The 6,532-nt window shown below is 42.6% G+C and overlaps 1 long non-coding RNA gene across 2 annotated transcripts in view; it reads right to left on the reverse strand.

Annotated features, from left to right (window-relative positions):
- The window catches only part of LOC135188014 (uncharacterized), a 77,666-nt gene extending 71,585 nt beyond the window's left edge, over positions 1–6,081 (reverse strand). For both annotated transcript variants that reach the window (XR_010307538.1, XR_010307539.1), the window contains exon 1: positions 5,824–6,081. This is a non-coding gene — a long non-coding RNA (uncharacterized LOC135188014). The remainder of the gene's footprint in view (positions 1–5,823) is intronic.
- Between the last annotated feature and the right edge of the window lie 451 nt (positions 6,082–6,532).

Genomic DNA, 6,532 nt, shown 5'->3' on the forward strand with positions numbered 1-6,532 from the left:
AGAGGAAGTTCTTAACAGAGAGAGTGATTGGCATTGGAATGGGCTGCCCAGGGAGGTGGTGGAGTTGCCATCCCTAGAGGTGTTCAAAAAAAGACTGGATGGGGCACTTAGTGCCATGGTCTAGCCAATTAAACAGGGCTGGGTGCTAGGTTGGACTGGATGATCTTGGAGGTCTCTTCCAACCTGGCTGATTCTGTGATTTTTTCTCCATGGCCTCAACTTCCAATTTCTTTCTTTCAAGCTAGATGTGGCAAACTCAGGAAGGAATGAGTGTTATTTCTGATGATTATAGCAGAATTTGCCATGCCAATGCTTTTTTTATAACCTGAAATTTGGCACATCTCCAAGACAGTACATAATGCAAGCATAACCTGGAAATTCTTATCAATATCCCAAACTGGAATCTGACTCTCTCTAAAGGCTGATCTTTAAGGATCTTCTTATGCAATCTTCAGGTTTTAGGCTATATTTAGCTTAAAAGGAAGGTATGTCTAGACATTACCAGTGGAGATTGAAATCATGATTTTTGGCTTCCAACCAACACTATTCTTTACAAGTCTTTTGGAAACAGTAAACCTGCATTTACCCATACTAGGTGACATAGGAAACTGCCACTTTCTAATTCCAAGACAAACAGATCCTGTGGATCTTGATGGCTGAAAAGAATATAATACTTCAAAGTTAAAATCCACATAGCAGTCAACAGAGAGACTTGTATCAGCCAAGCAACAAGACTTCAAATGTACTGTGTATTTGGCTGGCAGATTCTCAGCTCGTTTGACCTACTGACTTCAGGTTAGTGCTTATGTAAGTGGATCTACTTCAAACTGGTTACCTGGGATCAAAGTTTGATCTACTGACATCTGGCTAGGCATGCATTTCGTCTCCTTCCATATGCAGCTACTTGTTGTCTTAGGTTATTTTATACACTAGATGTTAATCTTCTCAATGGTGATTTTTGTAGGTTTTTCTTCAGAAGAATTCTTACTCACAGCACTATATTTTGAAGCACTACATGAGCCTAGAAAATGCTAAATTCAGTTCTAAACCACGTGTCTGGCATTTACCTTGACAATTCCAAGAATGTTTTTCCTTTAAAAACTAAACCCAGAAATCACTATAAAGTGATTTTTTTTTTCTTTACTAAATGCTACTTAGAATGTGGCTGAAATCTACATAATTTCTCACTTTCTCATGCTCTCTATCCAACTGTTTCCTTCCTGCCTTCTTGAAGAACATTGTCTTTGTCTTACCTGAACACTGCTCAGACTTCTGTACTTTGGCTGGGAAGTGGTAGGTGTTGTGCAATATCAGTTAAAAATTATTATCTTGCAGTGTGTGGTTTGGCTAATGCTTGTGATTCTCAGAGGAAAAGACTAAATTCCTGCATAAGAGTTTTCAAGTTGATTCTCAACAGTTCCATAAAAAATGGAATAGTTAACACTGCTACTCCAGCTGACATACGGGGGAGTCACAGGAGTTTGGAGGTGAGGTGTAAAGTCGTCTGGGAATATTCTTCTGTATCTGTGTCAATCAATAAATTTCCTCCTCTGCATTACTGTGGAGTAATTAGGACTGTTTCTTAGGGCCAGTCTTGGGAAAACTGGTCTGTCATTTGTGGAAGCATTAGACTGAAAAATGTTTTGTATCAGGAAAGCAATGCTTTTCTTTCCCAGAGAAACCACAAGTAGTCACAAAAAGAGCTGTATTTTGCCCAGCTTTTTTGTTTTTTTTTTTTTGGTGTCTTTAGTGGGCAGCCTCTGGAGCATAATGGTGTGGCAGAATGGACTGAGTCCTTGAAAAACACCCATTTTCCTTGGGTGAAACACAATTCCTCAAGTGCATGACATGCTTTGTTTTCAGGTAGCTCTGCTGTTCTTGGGACTATGTATTATTAGGCATGTGCCAATAATGCATAGGACTTTCATGAAATAGGTAATTTGAAGCACATGCAAGTTGTGGTGACAGTATTGCTACTGCCATGAAAGCTGAACAGCTTTGCTATTACCATTAAAATGGTGGAGCCATGTGGTGAACTAGAAAGTAAAACCTATCTTTGTAGTTCACTGCCAGATGGCTTTCTGATTTGCAGTCCTTTAGTCAGCAGTCTGCAGGTTTCCCAAAGAGGTATTAACTAAGCAGGGTGGTGAATGTGGTCTCCCACAAAGGTTGTGACGTACTGTGAACAGTCACCAGATACATAACCCTGTTCATATCAATAACTTGTGTAACCAGCGGGAGTACCTCAGAAATGGCACACTGTTCTTATATCCCAAGGAGTCTGGAACTGAAACACCTTCACTCACAAAAATGCATACTGGAAACAGTGGTTGAACTTAGCTGGGGATATTGGCAATCACGATCAACTTGGCTGTAGCACATGTTCTTTCTTCTCACTCACAATCCTCCAGGGTGGCAAGGTAATGTCTTTTTCTGCTCCCAGGCCTCCAGTGGAAAAGCTGGAAGCTCTTCTGCTGGAAGAGAGGCATGCTTGCATGCACGATCTTCAATGAATTCTAGACTAAAGGAACAGGTCTTCTCAGCTCAGCTGACAAGAGTGGTGTGAGCACCATGCCACATTCCATGCAGATCAAGGAGTGGGGTGTCATGCTGTCTCTGTGGCAAAGTTGTCAGCGACTCTGCAACAAGGATGGGTACTGACAGCTGCCTGGACCATTAAACATTTCTGCCTTGCAAAGAATGAGGATAAGTTTGCTGGACTATGTTAGAATGTTGCACTGATCTGCAGAAAACTTCTCTTTTGGCCATTGGGCAACTTCAGTCTATAGTGTGGATGGGAACAGTGTAGAATAGTTCATTGGGTATCACTTCTCCTATTTAAGGAATGTGAGTCCCTGGGTGAGACTCGAGAAAGAAACTAAGAGGCTCTCTCACCTCTTCTTCTTGCAGCTCCTTACAGGTCTGTCTCCCAGCACTTACCAGGGTTGCTGATCAGTTCTGTTCATTTGAAGCAGTTGGGAGCATGGAGGAAAACCTGATCATAGGCAGGGACTAATGAGCCTTGAAGCAGGCTCTGCCCATCTTGCTGCCTCATTGCACTAAATTAGATAGATTTCCCTGTATTTGAGATCTTCATTGCACAGGATTTGCCCTGTAGCCCAGTTTGTGGGTAAAAGAGCTACTTTTTCAATGTTACAGCATTGTGCTGTTGCCACTGATTCTATTTTGATATGTATGATAGGAGAACTCACTACCTCATTTCAATAGCCTTTGGTGGTTATTCTGTCTCTCTTGTTGTGAGAAAATCCCTAAATCCATTTCACTTCATCTGTCTGTAAGAAAGCATCTTGCTTTAACCCTCTGCTGGCTTCTTATCAATGTGCAGTCTCAGTACAGAGTGGTTTCTCTTCATGGAAGTGGCAGCTGTGTCTCTCCTCATGGCTCTGCTGCTGCCCTGATCTGTGCCTTTCTATGAAATGCTTTCAGAATCCCACTTTCCTGGCACTTACAGCTCAATTTGTGCAGAGTGGAATTACAGCAAGGCCTATGAGTGAGAGATGCAACAGCAGAAGGCAAAGCCGGGAGTAGTGGGAGCAGGTGTCTGGCACCTCGTAGAGTTGGAGCTAGTTCCCTGACATTTAGAAGGGATAATGGCTGTGCTGTTCCATGCCAAGAATTGGGAGCATGGGATTTATCCAGCCTATGCCCACCTACTTTCTGCATGTGGACATTTGTTCTCCCACCCACCTAATTAGGAAAATAGAGTGTAGAAAATGAAGGGGCGGATTTGTTATCTTGTTGTGGCTGTTTGAAAGCAAAGTTTGCTTTGCAGCCTCATATTACAGTCCATGGAGGGACAGTATTGTCTCCAAACCTGGCATTAGTGTTGGTTTTCCTCAGGAAGTCTTAACGGGATGCAAAGCTATGCCACAGACTGTCACTGCAGTAGGAGAAAGGATCAGAGTCACTGGAACAAGCCTCCATCATGAGTGAGAATGCTTGGAAAAGAACTGCCATTGGAGACAGGCAGAAATAACCTTTGAGTAAACAGGAAAAATCAACACTGAATATTTCAATAAATGAAAATAATTCTCAAAGCCAGGGTGTTTCTAATAAACTGCACTGCAGTCACATTAACATTTAAAATCCAGCTTTCCTGAGAAAGTAATTTTATATTGCTTTAGCCATTTCCCTTTATCCTGTAGTTCTTTTGTTTGCGGCTTCTGTTCTGGCCCCAGATAATTCACTGGCTTATGGTAGGGCATTCAGCATGGTTAGAGAGTGTCCAGGGAAACCTATTTCCATAATTTACTGAGCTAACCATCATCCTGTTTCATTCACCCCTAGGTAACTTGTTATGCCACAAAAATAAAGAGTGGATTTGTCTAAGAATTCTTCATCAGTCAGGATCACAAGATCACAAAAAGAGGGAGCTGGAAGGGATGCTGGAAAGGCCATCTCTCACTCTATTTGTTGTAGCTACCTCATTACTGACAGATGTCAGCCTAATTTAAGGTGTAACTTCTGCAGAACAGGATGTAAGAGGGGTAGACGGTGAAAATCTCTAGTACATGACAGAATCCAGATCAATTACTTCTCAGCCTGGGGATTTTCTCCCTTCAGTGTCCCCTCAAACAGAAATGTGCCTTGCCTAACAGGCTCTGAGATATTAGAAGTGAGGTGCCTTTGGCTCAAAGGATTGTGCATGCTCATAGGTTTGGAGAGACCATATTTTCCTGATCTAGTGTACAAAACACTCAGCAGGCATTTGGGCTTTAGTTCTTGCCCCCCAAATCCGTGCTAAATTTGCATACCATTGTTGAGAGACCATTACACTGGAGACAGTCTCTTCTACCACCTCTGTGAGTCTACCCCTTAATTTCTACTGCTTTTCTTAGGAGTTCTTGAAACCAAAATATTCCATTTTGACTCAGATAGAGCACTCGTTCAACACAAAGGATGGGTGATGGGTTTAAAAACAAGGGCTCTGGTTCAATGCAAATTAAATAAAATATTTATGGCTTTTTCTTCTGGTTCAGCTGCTGAGCTGCATGCCCACCATTTGCAAGGCCTCGAAAACTGCTGCCTGTCCCACTAAATTTGTGTCAAGTGCTTGCTCTTCCTACTGGTGGTCTTAGAGCTGATCTTGTCAAAAGTGTTTCCTTTCCTCTGCTTGCAGCCCTGCAGAGTTTTTTTTCTGGCCTAGTCATCAGCAAGGCAGAGAAAAAGTAACTTATAACTTCTGATAATCTAGAGATCTTGTGGCAGAGCATATTCTTTCAGCTTAGTCAGCTTTAGACTAGTATTATGAACCTGGATTTGTTTGGGTTTTTTTTCACCCTGTTGAAAGAACAGATATTTTGGCTGGCAGCAGCTCTTCCTCTGAGCATATGAGCATGAGAAGCAATCACAGTGTGTGTGAAAAGAATTACTCCTTAGGAATGTAATAGCATGTAATAGCAACTCCTGTAACACCTAGGACACAAAGCCATAAGGACATAAGCATTTACAGCTTGCAACATCTCACTGAGATATTTCAGATTCTCTCTGCAGTATCCAGGGACAACAGGCGTAGATTTATAGAATCATAGAATCATTCAGATTTTAAAAGGCCCTTGAGATAATCAGGTCCAACTCTATCAAGCTGACTACTAAACCATATCACTATACACCACATCTAAATGACCTTTAAACACATCCAGTCATGGTGACTCAACCACTTCCCGTTCCAGTGCTTGACTAAATCTTTCAGTGAATAAATTTTTTCCTAATGCCTAGCCTAAACCTACCCTGGGACAGCTTGAGGCCATTATTCCCTCTTGTTCTACCACTAATTACCTCTGAGAAGAGACCAGCACCTACCTCTCTGTATTGCCCTTCCACTCCGTTGTAGAGCGTGATAAGGTCTCCCGTCAGGCTCCTCTTCCTCATACTAAAGAGTCCCAGTTCCCTCAGCTGCTCTTCATTAAGATTTATTCCCTAGGCCCTTCAACAGCTTAGCTGCTCTTCTTTGCACCTGCTCCAGTGCCTTTCCTGCATTGAGGCACCCAAAATTGAACAGAGCACTTGAGGTGTGGCCTCACCAGCGCTGAGTACAGGGCGACAATCACTTTCCTTCACCTGCTGGCCACACTATTTCTGGTACAAGCCTGAATGCCATTGACTTTCTTTGCCACTTGGGCACACTGCGGCCTCATAGACATCTGCTTGTCAATTAGAACTCTCAAGTCTTTTTCTGCAAGACAGCTTTCCAGCTGCACTTCCACATCGCATGGGGTTGTTGTGGCCCAAGTGCGGGAACTGGCACTTGGCTTTGTTGAAGCACCTTCAGCTGACCCTGGCTGATTGATCCAATCTAAGACTCTCTTAAGAGCCTGAACTGGTTGTGGCAATTGAGGAGGCAGGAATCACAAAATACCTAGTCACTTTTGTTTCCAGAAAGCCCTGTCCACAACTCTGTGCAGCAGGGTTAATTTCTGCCTACTAATTCCTTCGGGAAAATCTTCACAAGGCTGCTTATGGGCAGTAATTTAGGGAAAATCAGGAAAACTGAAAAAGGTTTGGTCACAAA

Source organism: Pogoniulus pusillus, chromosome 2, assembly GCF_015220805.1.
Source record: "Pogoniulus pusillus isolate bPogPus1 chromosome 2, bPogPus1.pri, whole genome shotgun sequence".
Lineage (NCBI taxonomy): Eukaryota > Metazoa > Chordata > Aves > Piciformes > Lybiidae > Pogoniulus > Pogoniulus pusillus.